Raw genomic sequence first — 18,859 nt, forward strand, 5'->3', positions numbered from 1 at the left:
ACGAAACAGGGAAAGGATCCCTCATCTCGAGCTAGGAGGCGGAAACGGGGCTCCCCTGGATGTGTGCGGGACCCCACGTGCTTCCTCTCGAGTGGAGACGGGTATGTCGATGAACTTCTTGAGTTGCAGCAAGGGTGTGAAGGACCCTTTTGAAGTTCCAGTGGTTAGATGTGATTGGCCTCGAGAAGCCTCAGCGGAAATGGGCCTCATCTCGCCTGGAGGGCAAAACCTCCTGGATTTTCTCTAGTTGCGGCAGGTGCTCTCGACTTACGACGGGGACCTCAGGGACCCGCTCTGGTGGCCTCAGGAAAGGCCAGTCCCCATGCGAGTTCCTCGGGGGCCTCTCGGGATTCCTCTCCCATCGATGCCGGGGCCTAAGACCTTGTGTGGAGTCGGGGCTGGAACCAGAGGATTCCTCTCCAGTGCTGAAATGGATCTTGGGGTACTTCTGGAGTCTCCCCAGGGGAGTCAGTCCTCGTCTCGAATGCGGGCATGCACTTGCGCTTTCCTCCAGAGCGGTAGCAGCAGTGTCACGCAGTCCGCCGCGTGGATCAAAGGATCTATGGTTTTCCCTCGAGTCTTTCCCACGAGGCTTTCCCACGAGGCTTTCCCACAGGGCTGTGCCACGTGCACACGTGGTGGGAGTCGATCCTCGGCTTGAACGTCAAGGCAGTGCAGGGAAAACAGGTTCCTCTGGAATGGACTGACACATCTGGGGGACTCTTGGAATGGTGGCACGACCCTGGAGTTCCTCTCGCCTTTCCTGTGGAGAGCGCCTCCTCTTGAGATGCGACGGGAACGCCGGGAATTCTTTCAATACGAAACAGGGAAAGGATCCCTCATCTCGAGCTAGGAGGCGGAAAAGGGGCTCCCCTGGATGTGTTCGGGACCCCACGTGCTTCCTCTCGAGTGGAGACGGGTATGTCGGGGAACTTCTTGAGTTGCAGCAAGGGTGTGAAGGACCCTTTGGAAGTTCCAGTGGTTAGATGTGATTGGCCTCGAGAAGCCTCAGCGGAAATGGGCCTCATCTCGCCTGAAGGGCAAAACCTCCTGGATTTTCTCGAGTTGCGGCAGGTGCTCTCGACTTACGACGGGGACCTGAGGGACCCGCTCTGGTGGCCTCAGGAAAGGCCAGTCCCCATGCGAGTTCCTCGGGGGCCTCTCGGGATTCCTCTCCCGTCGATGCCGGGGCCTAAGACCTTGTGTGGAGTCGGGGCCGGAACCAGAGGATTCCTCTCCAGTGTTGACATGGATCTTGGGGTACTTCTGGAGTCTCCCCAGGGGAGTCAGTCCTCGTCTCGAATGCGGGCATGCACTTGCGCTTTCCTCCAGAGCGGTAGCAGCAGTGTCACGCAGTCCGCCGCGTGGATCAAAGGATCTATGGTTTTCCCTCGAGTCTTTCCCACGAGGCTTTCCCACGAGGCTTTCCCACAGGGCTGTCCCACGTGCACACGTGGTGGGAGTCGATCCTCGGCTTGAACGTCAAGGCAGTGCAGGGAAGACAGGTTCCTCTGGAATGGACTGACACATCTGGGGGACTCTTGGAATGGTGGCACGACCCTGGAGTTCCTCTCGCCTTTCCTGTGGAGAGCGCCTCCTCTTGAGATGCGACGGGAACGCCGGGAATTCTTTCCCTACGAAACAGGGAAAGGATCCCTCATCTCGAGCTAGGAGGCGGAAACGGGGCTCCCCTGGATGTGTGCGGGACACCACGTGCTTCCTCTGGAGTGGAGACGGGTATGTCGGGGAACTTCTTGAGTTGCAGCAAGGGTGTGAAGGACCCTTTGGAAGTTCCAGTGGTTAGACGTATTGGCCTCGAGAAGCCTCAGCGGAAATGGCCCCGTCTCGCCTGGAGGGCAAAACCTCCTGGATTTTCTCGAGTTGCGGCAGGTGCTCTCGACTTACGACGGGGACCTCAGGGACCCGCTCTGGTGGCCTCAGGAAAGGCCAGTCCCCATGCGAGTTCCTCGGGGGCCTCTCGGGATTCCTCTCCCGTCGATGCCGGGGCCTAAGAACTTGTGTGGAGTCGGGGCCGGAACCTGAGGATTCCTCTCCAGTGCTGACATGGATCTTGGGGTACTTCTGGAGTCTCCCCAGGGGAGTCAGTCCTCGTCTCGAATGCGGGCATGCACTTGCGCTTTCCTCCAGAGCGGTAGCAGCAGTGTCACGCAGTCCGCCGCGTGGATCAAAGGATCTATGGTTTTCCCTCGAGTCTTTCCCACGAGGCTTTCCCACGAGGCTTTCCCACAGGGCTGTGCCACGTGCACACGTGGTGGGAGTCTATCCTCGGCTTGAACCTCAAGGCAGTGCAGGGAAAACAGGTTCCTCTGGATTGGACTGACACATCTGGGGGACTCTTGGAATGGTGGTACGACCCTGGAGTTCCTCTCGCCTTTCCTGTGGAGAGCGCCTCCTCTTGAGATGCGACGGGAACGCCGGGAATTCTTTCCCTACGAAACAGGGAAAGGATCCCTCATCTCGAGCTAGGAAGCGGAAACGGGGCTCCTCTGGATGTGTGCGGACCCCACGTGCTTCCTCTCGAGTGGAGACGGGTATGTCGGGGAACTTCTTGAGTTGCAGCAAGGGTGTGAAGGACCCTTTGGAAGTTCCAGTGGTTAGACGTGATTGGCCTCGAGAAGACTCAGCGGAAATGGGCCTCATCTCGCCTGGAGGGCAAAACCTCCTGGATTTTCTCGAGTTGCGGCAGGTGCTCTCGACTTACGACGGGGACCTCAGGGACGCGCTCTGGTGGCCTCAGGAAAGGCCAGTCCCCATGCGAGTTCCTCGGTGGCCTCTCGGGATTCCTCTCCCGTTGATGCCGGGGCCTAAGACCTTGTGTGGAGTCGGGCCCGGAACCTGAGGATTCCTCTCCAGTGCTGACATGGATCTTGGGGTACTTCTGGAGTCTCCCCAGGGGAGTCAGTCCTGGTCTCGAATGCGGGCATGCACTTGCGCTTTCCTCCAGAGCGGTAGCAGCAGTGTCACGCAGTCCGCCGCGTGGATCAAAGGATCTATGGTTTTCCCTCGAGTCTTTCCCACGAGGCTTTCCCACGAGGCTTTCCCACAGGGCTGTCCCACGTGCACACGTGGTGGGAGTCGATCCTCGGCTTGAACGTCAAGGCAGTGCAGGGAAAACAGGTTCCTCTGGAATGGACTGACACATCTGGGGGACTCTTGGAATGGTGGCACGACCCTGGAGTTCCTCTCGCCTTTCCTGAGGAGAGCGCCTCCTCTTGAGATGCGACGGGAACGCCGGGAATTCTTTCCCTACGAAACAGGGAAAGGATCCCTCATCTCGAGCTAGGAGGCGGAAACGGGGCTGCCCTGGATGTGTGCGTGACCCCACGTGCTTCCTCTCGAGTGGAGACGGGTATGTCGCGGAACTTCTTGAGTTGCAGCAATGGTGTGAAGGACCCTTTGGAAGTTCCAGTGGTTAGATGTGATTGGCCTCGAGAAGCCTCAGCGGAAATGTGCCTCATCTCGCCTGGAGGGCAAAACCTCCTGGATTTTCTCGAGTTGCGGCAGGTGCTCTCGACTTACGACGGGGACCTCAGGGACCCGCTCTGGTGGCCTCAGGAAAGGCCAGTCCCCATGCGAGTTCCTCGGGGGCCTCTCGGGATTCCTCCCCCATCGATGCCGGGGCCTAAGACCTTGTGTGGAGTCGGGGCCGGAACCAGAGGATTCCTCTCCAGTGCTGACATGGATCTTGGGGTACTTCTGGAGTCTCCCCAGGGGAGTCAGTCCTCGTCTCGAATGCGGGCATGCACTTGCGCTTTCCTCCAGAGCGGTAGCAGCATTGTCACGCAGTCCGCCGCGTGGATCAAAGGATCTATGGTTTTCCCTCGAGTCTTTCCCACGAGGCTTTCCCACGAGGCTTTCCCAAAGGGCTGTGCCACGTGCACACGTGGTGGGAGTCGATCCTCGGCTTGAACGTCAAGGCAGTGCAGGGAAAACAGGTTCCTCTGGAATGGACTGACACATCTGGGGGACTCTTGGAATGGTGGCACGACCCTGGAGTTCCTCTCGCCTTTCCTGAGGAGAGCGCCTCCTCTTGAGATGCGACGGGAACGCCGGGAATTCTTTCCCTACGAAACAGGGAAAGGATCCCTCATCTCGAGCTAGGAGGCGGAAACGGGGCTGCCCTGGATGTGTGCGTGACCCCACGTGCTTCCTCTCGAGTGGAGACGGGTATGTCGCGGAACTTCTTGAGTTGCAGCAATGGTGTGAAGGACCCTTTGGAAGTTCCAGTGGTTAGATGTGATTGGCCTCGAGAAGCCTCAGCGGAAATGGGCCTCATCTCGCCTGGAGGGCAAAACCTCCTGGATTTTCTCGAGTTGCGGCAGGTGCTCTCGACTTACGACGGGGACATCAGGGACCCGCTCAGGTGGCCTCTGGAAAGGCCAGTCCCCATGCGAGTTCCTCGGGGGCCTCTCGGGATTCCTCTCCCGTCGATGCCGGGGCCTAAGACCTTGTGTGGAGTCGGGGCCGGAACCAGAGGATTCCTCTCCAGTGTTGACATGGATCTTGGGGTACTTCTGGAGTCTCCCCAGGGGAGTCAGTCCTCGTCTCGAATGCGGGCATGCACTTGCGCTTTCCTCCAGAGCGGTAGCAGCAGTGTCACGCAGTCCGCCGCGTGGATCAAAGGATCTATGGTTTTCCCTCGAGTCTTTCCCACGAGGCTTTCCCACGAGGCTTTCCCACAGGGCTGTCCCACGTGCACACGTGGTGGGAGTCGATCCTCGGCTTGAACGTCAAGGCAGTGCAGGGCAAACAGGTTCCTCTGGAATGGACTGACACATCTGGGGGACTCTTGGAATGGTGGCACGACCCGGGAGTTCCTCTCGCCTTTCCTGTGGAGAGCGCCTCCTCTTGAGATGCGACGGGAACGCCGGGAATTCTTTCCCTACGAAACAGGGAAAGGATCCCTCATCTCGAGCTTGGAGGCGGAAACGGGGCTCCCCTGGATGTGTGCGGGACACCACGTGCTTCCTCTCGAGTGGAGACGGGTATGTCGGGGAACTTCTTGAGTTGCAGCAAGGGTGTGAAGGACCCTTTGGAAGTTCCAGTGGTTAGACGTATTGGCCTCGAGAAGCCTCAGCGGAAATGGGCCTCGTCTCGCCTGGAGGGCAAAACCTCCTGGATTTTCTCGAGTTGCGGCAGGTGCTCTCGACTTACGACGGGGACCTCAGGGACCCGCTCTAGTGGCCTCAGGAAAGGCCAGTCCCCATGCGAGTTCCTCGGGGGCCTCTCGGGATTCCTCTCCCGTCGATGCCGGGGCCTAAGACCTTGTGTGGAGTCGGGGCCGGAACCTGAGGATTCCTCTCCAGTGCTGACATGGATCTTGGGGTACTTCTGGAGTCTCCCCAGGGGAGTCAGTCCTCGTCTCGAATGCGGGCATGCACTTGCGCTTTCCTCCAGAGCGGTAGCAGCAGTGTCACGCAGTCCGCCGCGTGGATCAAAGGATCTATGGTTTTCCCTCGAGTCTTTCCCACGAGGCTTTCCCACGAGGCTTTCCCACAGGGCTGTCCCAAGTGCACACGTGGTGGGAGTCGATCCTCGGCTTGAACGTCAAGGCAGTGCAGGGAAAACAGGTTCCTCTGGAATGGACTGACACATCTGGGGGACTCTTGGAATGGTGGCACGACCCTGGAGTTCCTCTCGCCTTTCCTGTGGAGAGCGCCTCCTCTTGAGATGTGACGGGAACACCGGGAATTCTTTCCCTACGAAACAGGGAAAGGATCCCTCATCTCGAGATAGGGGGCGGAAACGGGGCTCCCCTGGATGTGTGCGGGACCCCACGTGCTTCCTCTCGAGTGGAGATGGGTATGTCGGGGAACTTCTTGAGTTACAGTAATGGTGTGAAGGACCCTTTGGAAGTTCCAGTGGTTAGATGTGATTGGCCTCGAGAAGCCACAGCGGAAATGGGCCTCATCTCGCCTGGAGGGCAAAACCTCCTGGATTTTCTCGCGTTGCGGCAGGTGCTCTCGACTTACGACGGGGACCTCAGGGACCCGCTCTGGTGGCCTCAGGAAAGGCCAGTCCCCATGCGAGTTCCTCAGGGGCCTCTCGGGATTCCTCTCCCGTCGATGCCGGGGCCTAAGACCTTGTGTGGAGTCGGGGCCGGAACCTGAGGATTCCTCTCCAGTGCTGACATGGATCTTGGGGTACTTCTGGAGTCTCCCCAGGGGAGTCAGTCCTCGTCTCGAATGCGGGCATGCACTTGCGCTTTCCTCCAGAGCGGTAGCAGCAGTGTCACGCAGTCCGCCGCGTGGATCAAAGGATCTATGGTTTTCCCTCGAGTCTTTCCCACGAGGCTTTCCCACGAGGCTTTCCCACAGGGCTGTCCCACGTGCACACGTGGTGGGAGTCGATCCTCGGCTTGAACGTCAAGGCAGTGCAGGGAAAACATGTTCCTCTGGAATGGACTGACACATCTGGGGGACTCTTGGAATGGTGGCACGACCCTGGAGTTCCTCTCGTCTTTCCTGTGGAGAGCGCCTCCTCTTGAGATGCGACGGGAACGCCGGGAATTCTTTCCCTACGAAACAGGGAAAGGATCCCTCATCTCGAGCTAGGAGGCGGAAACGGGGCTCCCCTGGATGTGTGCGGGACCCCACGTGCTTCCTCTCGAGTGGAGACGGGTATGTCGATGAACTTCTTGAGTTGCAGCAAGGGTGTGAAGGACCCTTTTGAAGTTCCAGTGGTTAGATGTGATTGGCCTCGAGAAGCCTCAGCGGAAATGGGCCTCATCTCGCCTGGAGGGCAAAACCTCCTGGATTTTCTCTAGTTGCGGCAGGTGCTCTCGACTTACGACGGGGACCTCAGGGACCCGCTCTGGTGGCCTCAGGAAAGGCCAGTCCCCATGCGAGTTCCTCGGGGGCCTCTCGGGATTCCTCTCCCATCGATGCCGGGGCCTAAGACCTTGTGTGGAGTCGGGGCCGGAACCTGAGGATTCCTCTCCAGTGCTGACATGGATCTTGGGGTACTTCTGGAGTCTCCCCAGGGGAGTCAGTCCTCGTCTCGAATGCGGGCATGCACTTGCGCTTTCCTCCAGAGCGGTAGCAGCAGTGTCACGCAGTCCGCCGCGTGGATCAAAGGATCTACGGTTTTCCTTCGAGTCTTTCCCACGAAGCTTTCCCACGAGGCTTTCCCACAGGGCTGTCCCACGTGCACACGTGGTGGGAGTCGATCCTCGGCTTGAACGTCAAGGCAGTGCAGGGAAAACAGGTTCCTCTGGAATGGACTGACACATCTGGGGGACTCTTGGAATGGTGGCACGACCCTGGAGTTCCTCTCGTCTTTCCTGTGGAGAGCGCCTCCTCTTGAGATGTGACAGGAATGCCGGGAATTCTTTCCCTGCGAAACAGGGAAAGGTTCCCTCATCTCGAGATAGGAGGCGGAAACGAGGCTCCCCTGGATGTGTGCGGGACACCACGTGCTTCCTCTCGAGTGGAGACGGGTATGTCGGGGAACTTCTTGAGTTGCAGCAAGGGTGTGAAGGACCCTTTGGAAGTTCCAGTGGTTAGATGTGATTGGCCTCGAGAAGCCTCAGCGGAAATGGGCCTCATCTCGCCTGGAGGGCAAAACCTCCTGGATTTTCTCGAGTTGCGGCAGGTGCTCTCGACTTACGACGGGGACCTCAGGGACCCGCTCTGGTGGCCTCAGGAAAGGCCAGTCCCCATGCAAGTTCCTCGGGGGCCTCACGGGATTCCTCTCCCGTCGATGCCGGGGCCTAAGACCTTGTGTGGAGTCGGGGCCGTAACCTGAGGATTCCTCTCCAGTGATGACATGGATCTTGGGGTACTTCTGGAGTCTCCCCAGGGGAGTCAGTCCTCGTCTCGAATGCGGGCATGCACTTGCGCTTTCCTCCAGAGCGGTAGCAGCAGTGTCACGCAGTCCGCCGCGTGGATCAAAGGATCTATGGTTTTCCCTCGAGTCTTTCCCACGAGGCTTTCCCACGAGGCTTTCCCACAGGGCTGTCCCACGTGCACACGTGGTGGGAGTCGATCCTCGGCTTTAACGTCAAGGCAGTGCAGGGAAAACAGGTTCCTCTGGAATGGACTGACACATCTGGGGGAGTCTTGGAATGGTGGCACGACGCTGGAGTTCCTCTCGCCTTTCCTGTGGAGAGCGCCTCCTCTTGAGATGTGACGGGAACACCGGGAATTCTTTCCCTACGAAACAGGGAAAGGATCCCTCATCTCGAGCTAGGAGGCGGAAACGGGGCTCCCCTGGATGTGTGCGGGACCCCACGTGCTTCCTCTCGAGTGGAGATGGGTATGTCGGGGAACTTCTTGAGTTACAGTAATGGTGTGAAGGACCCTTTGGAAGTTCCAGTGGTTAGATGTGATTGGCCTCGAGAAGCCACAGCGGAAATGGGCCTCATCTCGCCTGGAGGGCAAAACCTCCTGGATTTTCTCGAGTTGCGGCAGGTGCTCTCGACTTACGACGGGGACCTCAGGGACCCGCTCTGGTGGCCTCAGGAAAGGCCAGTCCCCATGCGAGTTCCTCGGGGGCCTCTGGGGATTCCTCTCCCGTCGATGCCGGGGCCTAAGACCTTGTGTGGAGTCGGGGCCGGAACCTGAGGATTCCTCTCCAGTGCTGACATGGATCTTGGGGTACTTCTGGAGTCTCCCCAGGGGAGTCAGTCCTCGTCTCGAATGCGGGCATGCACTTGCGCTTTCCTCCAGAGCGGTAGCAGCAGTGTCACGCAGTCCGCCGCGTGGATCAAAGGATCTATGGTTTTCCCTCGAGTCTTTCCCACGAGGCTTTCCCACGAGGCTTTCCCACAGGGCTGTCCCACGTGCACACGTGGTGGGAGTCGATCCTCGGCTTGAACGTCAAGGCAGTGCAGGGAAAACATGTTCCTCTGGAATGGACTGACACATCTGGGGGACTCTTGGAATGGTGGCACGACCCTGGAGTTCCTCTCGTCTTTCCTGTGGAGAGCGCCTCCTCTTGAGATGCGACGGGAACGCCGGGAATTCTTTCCCTACGAAACAGGGAAAGGATCCCTCATCTCGAGCTAGGAGGCGGAAACGGGGCTCCCCTGGATGTGTGCGGGACCCCACGTGCTTCCTCTCGAGTGGAGACGGGTATGTCGATGAACTTCTTGAGTTGCAGCAAGGGTGTGAAGGACCCTTTTGAAGTTCCAGTGGTTAGATGTGATTGGCCTCGAGAAGCCTCAGCGGAAATGGGCCTCATCTCGCCTGGAGGGCAAAACCTCCTGGATTTTCTCTAGTTGCGGCAGGTGCTCTCGACTTACGACGGGGACCTCAGGGACCCGCTCTGGTGGCCTCAGGAAAGGCCAGTCCCCATGCGAGTTCCTCGGGGGCCTCTCGGGATTCCTCTCCCATCGATGCCGGGGCCTAAGACCTTGTGTGGAGTCGGGGCTGGAACCAGAGGATTCCTCTCCAGTGCTGAAATGGATCTTGGGGTACTTCTGGAGTCTCCCCAGGGGAGTCAGTCCTCGTCTCGAATGCGGGCATGCACTTGCGCTTTCCTCCAGAGCGGTAGCAGCAGTGTCACGCAGTCCGCCGCGTGGATCAAAGGATCTATGGTTTTCCCTCGAGTCTTTCCCACGAGGCTTTCCCACGAGGCTTTCCCACAGGGCTGTGCCACGTGCACACGTGGTGGGAGTCGATCCTCGGCTTGAACGTCAAGGCAGTGCAGGGAAAACAGGTTCCTCTGGAATGGACTGACACATCTGGGGGACTCTTGGAATGGTGGCACGACCCTGGAGTTCCTCTCGCCTTTCCTGTGGAGAGCGCCTCCTCTTGAGATGCGACGGGAACGCCGGGAATTCTTTCAATACGAAACAGGGAAAGGATCCCTCATCTCGAGCTAGGAGGCGGAAAAGGGGCTCCCCTGGATGTGTTCGGGACCCCACGTGCTTCCTCTCGAGTGGAGACGGGTATGTCGGGGAACTTCTTGAGTTGCAGCAAGGGTGTGAAGGACCCTTTGGAAGTTCCAGTGGTTAGATGTGATTGGCCTCGAGAAGCCTCAGCGGAAATGGGCCTCATCTCGCCTGAAGGGCAAAACCTCCTGGATTTTCTCGAGTTGCGGCAGGTGCTCTCGACTTACGACGGGGACCTGAGGGACCCGCTCTGGTGGCCTCAGGAAAGGCCAGTCCCCATGCGAGTTCCTCGGTGGCCTCTCGGGATTCCTCTCCCGTCGATGCCGGGGCCTAAGACCTTGTGTGGAGTCGGGGCCGGAACCAGAGGATTCCTCTCCAGTGTTGACATGGATCTTGGGGTACTTCTGGAGTCTCCCCAGGGGAGTCAGTCCTCGTCTCGAATGCGGGCATGCACTTGCGCTTTCCTCCAGAGCGGTAGCAGCAGTGTCACGCAGTCCGCCGCGTGGATCAAAGGATCTATGGTTTTCCCTCGAGTCTTTCCCACGAGGCTTTCCCACGAGGCTTTCCCACAGGGCTGTCCCACGTGCACACGTGGTGGGAGTCGATCCTCGGCTTGAACGTCAAGGCAGTGCAGGGAAGACAGGTTCCTCTGGAATGGACTGACACATCTGGGGGACTCTTGGAATGGTGGCACGACCCTGGAGTTCCTCTCGCCTTTCCTGTGGAGAGCGCCTCCTCTTGAGATGCGACGGGAACGCCGGGAATTCTTTCCCTACGAAACAGGGAAAGGATCCCTCATCTCGAGCTAGGAGGCGGAAACGGGGCTCCCCTGGATGTGTGCGGGACACCACGTGCTTCCTCTGGAGTGGAGACGGGTATGTCGGGGAACTTCTTGAGTTGCAGCAAGGGTGTGAAGGACCCTTTGGAAGTTCCAGTGGTTAGACGTATTGGCCTCGAGAAGCCTCAGCGGAAATGGCCCCGTCTCGCCTGGAGGGCAAAACCTCCTGGATTTTCTCGAGTTGCGGCAGGTGCTCTCGACTTACGACGGGGACCTCAGGGACCCGCTCTGGTGGCCTCAGGAAAGGCCAGTCCCCATGCGAGTTCCTCGGGGGCCTCTCGGGATTCCTCTCCCGTCGATGCCGGGGCCTAAGAACTTGTGTGGAGTCGGGGCCGGAACCTGAGGATTCCTCTCCAGTGCTGACATGGATCTTGGGGTACTTCTGGAGTCTCCCCAGGGGAGTCAGTCCTCGTCTCGAATGCGGGCATGCACTTGCGCTTTCCTCCAGAGCGGTAGCAGCAGTGTCACGCAGTCCGCCGCGTGGATCAAAGGATCTATGGTTTTCCCTCGAGTCTTTCCCACGAGGCTTTCCCACGAGGCTTTCCCACAGGGCTGTGCCACGTGCACACGTGGTGGGAGTCTATCCTCGGCTTGAACCTCAAGGCAGTGCAGGGAAAACAGGTTCCTCTGGATTGGACTGACACATCTGGGGGACTCTTGGAATGGTGGTACGACCCTGGAGTTCCTCTCGCCTTTCCTGTGGAGAGCGCCTCCTCTTGAGATGCGACGGGAACGCCGGGAATTCTTTCCCTACGAAACAGGGAAAGGATCCCTCATCTCGAGCTAGGAAGCGGAAACGGGGCTCCTCTGGATGTGTGCGGACCCCACGTGCTTCCTCTCGAGTGGAGACGGGTATGTCGGGGAACTTCTTGAGTTGCAGCAAGGGTGTGAAGGACCCTTTGGAAGTTCCAGTGGTTAGACGTGATTGGCCTCGAGAAGACTCAGCGGAAATGGGCCTCATCTCGCCTGGAGGGCAAAACCTCCTGGATTTTCTCGAGTTGCGGCAGGTGCTCTCGACTTACGACGGGGACCTCAGGGACCCGCTCTGGTGGCCTCAGGAAAGGCCAGTCCCCATGCGAGTTCCTCGGTGGCCTCTCGGGATTCCTCTCCCGTTGATGCCGGGGCCTAAGACCTTGTGTGGAGTCGGGCCCGGAACCTGAGGATTCCTCTCCAGTGCTGACATGGATCTTGGGGTACTTCTGGAGTCTCCCCAGGGGAGTCAGTCCTGGTCTCGAATGCGGGCATGCACTTGCGCTTTCCTCCAGAGCGGTAGCAGCAGTGTCACGCAGTCCGCCGCGTGGATCAAAGGATCTATGGTTTTCCCTCGAGTCTTTCCCACGAGGCTTTCCCACGAGGCTTTCCCACAGGGCTGTCCCACGTGCACACGTGGTGGGAGTCGATCCTCGGCTTGAACGTCAAGGCAGTGCAGGGAAAACAGGTTCCTCTGGAATGGACTGACACATCTGGGGGACTCTTGGAATGGTGGCACGACCCTGGAGTTCCTCTCGCCTTTCCTGAGGAGAGCGCCTCCTCTTGAGATGCGACGGGAACGCCGGGAATTCTTTCCCTAGGAAACAGGGAAAGGATCCCTCATCTCGAGCTAGGAGGCGGAAACGGGTCTGCCCTGGATGTGTGCGTGACCCCACGTGCTTCCTCTCGAGTGGAGACGGGTATGTCGCGGAACTTCTTGAGTTGCAGCAATGGTGTGAAGGACCCTTTGGAAGTTCCAGTGGTTAGATGTGATTGGCCTCGAGAAGCCTCAGCGGAAATGTGCCTCATCTCGCCTGGAGGGCAAAACCTCCTGGATTTTCTCGAGTTGCGGCAGGTGCTCTCGACTTACGACGGGGACCTCAGGGACCCGCTCTGGTGGCCTCAGGAAAGGCCAGTCCCCATGCGAGTTCCTCGGGGGCCTCTCGGGATTCCTCCCCCATCGATGCCGGGGCCTAAGACCTTGTGTGGAGTCGGGGCCGGAACCAGAGGATTCCTCTCCAGTGCTGACATGGATCTTGGGGTACTTCTGGAGTCTCCCCAGGGGAGTCAGTCCTCGTCTCGAATGCGGGCATGCACTTGCGCTTTCCTCCAGAGCGGTAGCAGCATTGTCACGCAGTCCGCCGCGTGGATCAAAGGATCTATGGTTTTCCCTCGAGTCTTTCCCACGAGGCTTTCCCACGAGGCTTTCCCAAAGGGCTGTGCCACGTGCACACGTGGTGGGAGTCGATCCTCGGCTTGAACGTCAAGGCAGTGCAGGGAAAACAGGTTCCTCTGGAATGGACTGACACATCTGGGGGACTCTTGGAATGGTGGCACGACCCTGGAGTTCCTCTCGCCTTTCCTGAGGAGAGCGCCTCCTCTTGAGATGCGACGGGAACGCCGGGAATTCTTTCCCTACGAAACAGGGAAAGGATCCCTCATCTCGAGCTAGGAGGCGGAAACGGGGCTGCCCTGGATGTGTGCGTGACCCCACGTGCTTCCTCTCGAGTGGAGACGGGTATGTCGCGGAACTTCTTGAGTTGCAGCAATGGTGTGAAGGACCCTTTGGAAGTTCCAGTGGTTAGATGTGATTGGCCTCGAGAAGCCTCAGCGGAAATGGGCCTCATCTCGCCTGGAGGGCAAAACCTCCTGGATTTTCTCGAGTTGCGGCAGGTGCTCTCGACTTACGACGGGGACATCAGGGACCCGCTCAGGTGGCCTCTGGAAAGGCCAGTCCCCATGCGAGTTCCTCGGGGGCCTCTCGGGATTCCTCTCCCGTCGATGCCGGGGCCTAAGACCTTGTGTGGAGTCGGGGCCGGAACCAGAGGATTCCTCTCCAGTGTTGACATGGATCTTGGGGTACTTCTGGAGTCTCCCCAGGGGAGTCAGTCCTCGTCTCGAATGCGGGCATGCACTTGCGCTTTCCTCCAGAGCGGTAGCAGCAGTGTCACGCAGTCCGCCGCGTGGATCAAAGGATCTATGGTTTTCCCTCGAGTCTTTCCCACGAGGCTTTCCCACGAGGCTTTCCCACAGGGCTGTCCCACGTGCACACGTGGTGGGAGTCGATCCTCGGCTTGAACGTCAAGGCAGTGCAGGGCAAACAGGTTCCTCTGGAATGGACTGACACATCTGGGGGACTCTTGGAATGGTGGCACGACCCGGGAGTTCCTCTCGCCTTTCCTGTGGAGAGCGCCTCCTCTTGAGATGCGACGGGAACGCCGGGAATTCTTTCCCTACGAAACAGGGAAAGGATCCCTCATCTCGAGCAAGGAGGCGGAAACGGGGCTCCCCTGGATGTGTGCGGGACACCACGTGCTTCCTCTCGAGTGGAGACGGGTATGTCGGGGAACTTCTTGAGTTGCAGCAAGGGTGTGAAGGACCCTTTGGAAGTTCCAGTGGTTAGACGTATTGGCCTCGAGAAGCCTCAGCGGAAATGGGCCTCGTCTCGCCTGGAGGGCAAAACCTCCTGGATTTTCTCGAGTTGCGGCAGGTGCTCTCGACTTACGACGGGGACCTCAGGGACCCGCTCTGGTGGCCTCAGGAAAGGCCAGTCCCCATGCGAGTTCCTCGGGGGCCTCTCGGGATTCCTCTCCCGTCGATGCCGGGGCCTAAGACCTTGTGTGGAGTCGGGGCCGGAACCTGAGGATTCCTCTCCAGTGCTGACATGGATCTTGGGGTACTTCTGGAGTCTCCCCAGGGGAGTCAGTCCTCGTCTCGAATGCGGGCATGCACTTGCGCTTTCCTCCAGAGCGGTAGCAGCAGTGTCACGCAGTCCGCCGCGTGGATCAAAGGATCTATGTTTTTCCCTCGAGTCTTTCCCACGAGGCTTTCCCACGAGGCTTTCCCACAGGGCTGTCCCAAGTGCACACGTGGTGGGAGTCGATCCTCGGCTTGAACGTCAAGGCAGTGCAGGGAAAACAGGTTCCTCTGGAATGGACTGACACATCTGGGGGACTCTTGGAATGGTGGCACGACCCTGGAGTTCCTCTCGCCTTTCCTGTGGAGAGCGCCTCCTCTTGAGATGTGACGGGAACACCGGGAATTCTTTCCCTACGAAACAGGGAAAGGATCCCTCATCTCGAGATAGGGGGCGGAAACGGGGCTCCCCTGGATGTGTGCGGGACCCCACGTGCTTCCTCTCGAGTGGAGATGGGTATGTCGGGGAACTTCTTGAGTTACAGTAATGGTGTGAAGGACCCTTTGGAAGTTCCAGTGGTTAGATGTGATTGGCCTCGAGAAGCCACAGCGGAAATGGGCCTCATCTCGCCTGGAGGGCAAAACCTCCTGGATTTTCTCGAGTTGCGGCAGGTGCTCTCGACTTACGACGGGGACCTCAGGGACCCGCTCTGGTGGCCTCAGGAAAGGCCAGTCCCCATGCGAGTTCCTCAGGGGCCTCTCGGGATTCCTCTCCCGTCGATGCCGGGGCCTAAGACCTTGTGTGGAGTCGGGGCCGGAACCTGAGGATTCCTCTCCAGTGCTGACATGGATCTTGGGGTACTTCTGGAGTCTCCCCAGGGGAGTCAGTCCTCGTCTCGAATGCGGGCATGCACTTGCGCTTTCCTCCAGAGCGGTAGCAGCAGTGTCACGCAGTCCGCCGCGTGGATCAAAGGATCTACGGTTTTCCTTCGAGTCTTTCCCACGAAGCTTTCCCACGAGGCTTTCCCACAGGGCTGTCCCACGTGCACACGTGGTGGGAGTCGATCCTCGGCTTGAACGTCAAGGCAGTGCAGGGAAAACAGGTTCCTCTGGAATGGACTGACACATCTGGGGGACTCTTGGAATGGTGGCACGACCCTGGAGTTCCTCTCGCCTTTCCTGTGGAGAGCGCCTCCTCTTGAGATGTGACAGGAATGCCGGGAATTCTTTCCCTACGAAACAGGGAAAGGTTCCCTCATTTCGAGATAGGAGGCGGAAACGAGGCTCCCCTGGATGTGTGCGGGACACCAAGTGCTTCCTCTCGAGTGGAGACGGGTATGTCGGGGAACTTCTTGAGTTGCAGCAAGGGTGTGAAGGACCCTTTGGAAGTTCCAGTGGTTAGATGTGATTGGCCTCGAGAAGCCTCAGCGGAAATGTGCCTCATCTCGCCTGGAGGGCAAAACCTCCTGGATTTTCTCGAGTTGCGGCAGGTGCTCTCGACTTACGACGGGGACCTCAGGGACCCGCTCTGGTGGCCTCAGGAAAGGCCAGTCCCCATGCGAGTTCCTCGGGGGCCTCTCGGGATTCCTCCCCCATCGATGCCGGGGCCTAAGACCTTGTGTGGAGTCGGGGCCGGAACCAGAGGATTCCTCTCCAGTGCTGACATGGATCTTGGGGTACTTCTGGAGTCTCCCCAGGGGAGTCAGTCCTCGTCTCGAATGCGGGCATGCACTTGCGCTTTCCTCCAGAGCGGTAGCAGCATTGTCACGCAGTCCGCCGCGTGGATCAAAGGATCTATGGTTTTCCCTCGAGTCTTTCCCACGAGGCTTTCCCACGAGGCTTTCCCAAAGGGCTGTGCCACGTGCACACGTGGTGGGAGTCGATCCTCGGCTTGAACGTCAAGGCAGTGCAGGGAAAACAGGTTCCTCTGGAATGGACTGACACATCTGGGGGACTCTTGGAATGGTGGCACGACCCTGGAGTTCCTCTCGCCTTTCCTGAGGAGAGCGCCTCCTCTTGAGATGCGACGGGAACGCCGGGAATTCTTTCCCTACGAAACAGGGAAAGGATCCCTCATCTCGAGCTAGGAGGCGGAAACGGGGCTGCCCTGGATGTGTGCGTGACCCCACGTGCTTCCTCTCGAGTGGAGACGGGTATGTCGCGGAACTTCTTGAGTTGCAGCAATGGTGTGAAGGACCCTTTGGAAGTTCCAGTGGTTAGATGTGATTGGCCTCGAGAAGCCTCAGCGGAAATGGGCCTCATCTCGCCTGGAGGGCAAAACCTCCTGGATTTTCTCGAGTTGCGGCAGGTGCTCTCGACTTACGACGGGGACATCAGGGACCCGCTCAGGTGGCCTCTGGAAAGGCCAGTCCCCATGCGAGTTCCTCGGGGGCCTCTCGGGATTCCTCTCCCGTCGATGCCGGGGCCTAAGACCTTGTGTGGAGTCGGGGCCGGAACCAGAGGATTCCTCTCCAGTGTTGACATGGATCTTGGGGTACTTCTGGAGTCTCCCCAGGGGAGTCAGTCCTCGTCTCGAATGCGGGCATGCACTTGCGCTTTCCTCCAGAGCGGTAGCAGCAGTGTCACGCAGTCCGCCGCGTGGATCAAAGGATCTATGGTTTTCCCTCGAGTCTTTCCCACGAGGCTTTCCCACGAGGCTTTCCCACAGGGCTGTCCCACGTGCACACGTGGTGGGAGTCGATCCTCGGCTTGAACGTCAAGGCAGTGCAGGGCAAACAGGTTCCTCTGGAATGGACTGACACATCTGGGGGACTCTTGGAATGGTGGCACGACCCGGGAGTTCCTCTCGCCTTTCCTGTGGAGAGCGCCTCCTCTTGAGATGCGACGGGAACGCCGGGAATTCTTTCCCTACGAAACAGGGAAAGGATCCCTCATCTCGAGCAAGGAGGCGGAAACGGGGCTCCCCTGGATGTGTGCGGGACACCACGTGCTTCCTCTCGAGTGGAGACGGGTATGTCGGGGAACTTCTTGAGTTGCAGCAAGGGTGTGAAGGACCCTTTGGAAGTTCCAGTGGTTAGACGTATTGGCCTCGAGAAGCCTCAGCGGAAATGGGCCTCGTCTCGCCTGGAGGGCAAAACCTCCTGGATTTTCTCGAGTTGCGGCAGGTGCTCTCGACTTACGACGGGGACCTCAGGGACCCGCTCTGGTGGCCTCAGGAAAGGCCAGTCCCCATGCGAGTTCCTCGGGGGCCTCTCGGGATTCCTCTCCCGTCGATGCCGGGGCCTAAGACCTTGTGTGGAGTCGGGGCCGGAACCTGAGGATTCCTCTCCAGTGCTGACATGGATCTTGGGGTACTTCTGGAGTCTCCCCAGGGGAGTCAGTCCTCGTCTCGAATGCGGGCATGCACTTGCGCTTTCCTCCAGAGCGGTAGCAGCAGTGTCACGCAGTCCGCCGCGTGGATCAAAGGATCTATGGTTTTCCCTCGAGTCTTTCCCACGAGGCTTTCCCACGAGGCTTTCCCACAGGGCTGTCCCAAGTGCACACGTGGTGGGAGTCGATCCTCGGCTTGAACGTCAAGGCAGTGCAGGGAAAACAGGTTCCTCTGGAATGGACTGACACATCTGGGGGACTCTTGGAATGGTGGCACGACCCTGGAGTTCCTCTCGCCTTTCCTGTGGAGAGCGCCTCCTCTTGAGATGTGACGGGAACACCGGGAATTCTTTCCCTACGAAACAGGGAAAGGATCCCTCATCTCGAGATAGGGGGCGGAAACGGGGCTCCCCTGGATGTGTGCGGGACCCCACGTGCTTCCTCTCGAGTGGAGATGGGTATGTCGGGGAACTTCTTGAGTTACAGTAATGGTGTGAAGGACCCTTTGGAAGTTCCAGTGGTTAGATGTGATTGGCCTCGAGACGCCACAGCGGAAATGGGCCTCATCTCGCCTGGAGGGCAAAACCTCCTGGATTTTCTCGAGTTGCGGCAGGTGCTCTCGACTTACGACGGGGACCTCAGGGACCCGCTCTGGTGGCCTCAGGAAAGGCCAGTCCCCATGCGAGTTCCTCAGGGGCCTCTCGGGATTCCTCTCCCGTCGATGCCGGGGCCTAAGACCTTGTGTGGAGTCGGGGCCGGAACCTGAGGATTCCTCTCCAGTGCTGACATGGATCTTGGGGTACTTCTGGAGTCTCCCCAGGGGAGTCAGTCCTCGTCTCGAATGCGGGCATGCACTTGCGCTTTCCTCCAGAGCGGTAGCAGCAGTGTCACGCAGTCCGCCGCGTGGATCAAAGGATCTCCGGTTTTCCTTCGAGTCTTTCCCACGAAGCTTTCCCACGAGGCTTTCCCACAGGGCTGTCCCACGTGCACACGTGGTGGGAGTCGATCCTCGGCTTGAACGTCAAGGCAGTGCAGGGAAAACAGGTTCCTCTGGAATGGACTGACACATCTGGGGGACTCTTGGAATGGTGGCACGACCCTGGAGTTCCTCTCGCCTTTCTTGTGGAGAGCGCCTCCTCTTGAGATATGACAGGAATGCCGGGAATTCTTTCCCTACGAAACAGGGAAAGGTTCCCTCATTTCGAGATAGGAGGCGGAAACGAGGCTCC

The sequence above is a fragment of the Ovis canadensis genome, chromosome 12 (genome assembly GCF_042477335.2).
Source record: "Ovis canadensis isolate MfBH-ARS-UI-01 breed Bighorn chromosome 12, ARS-UI_OviCan_v2, whole genome shotgun sequence".
NCBI lineage: Eukaryota > Metazoa > Chordata > Mammalia > Artiodactyla > Bovidae > Ovis > Ovis canadensis.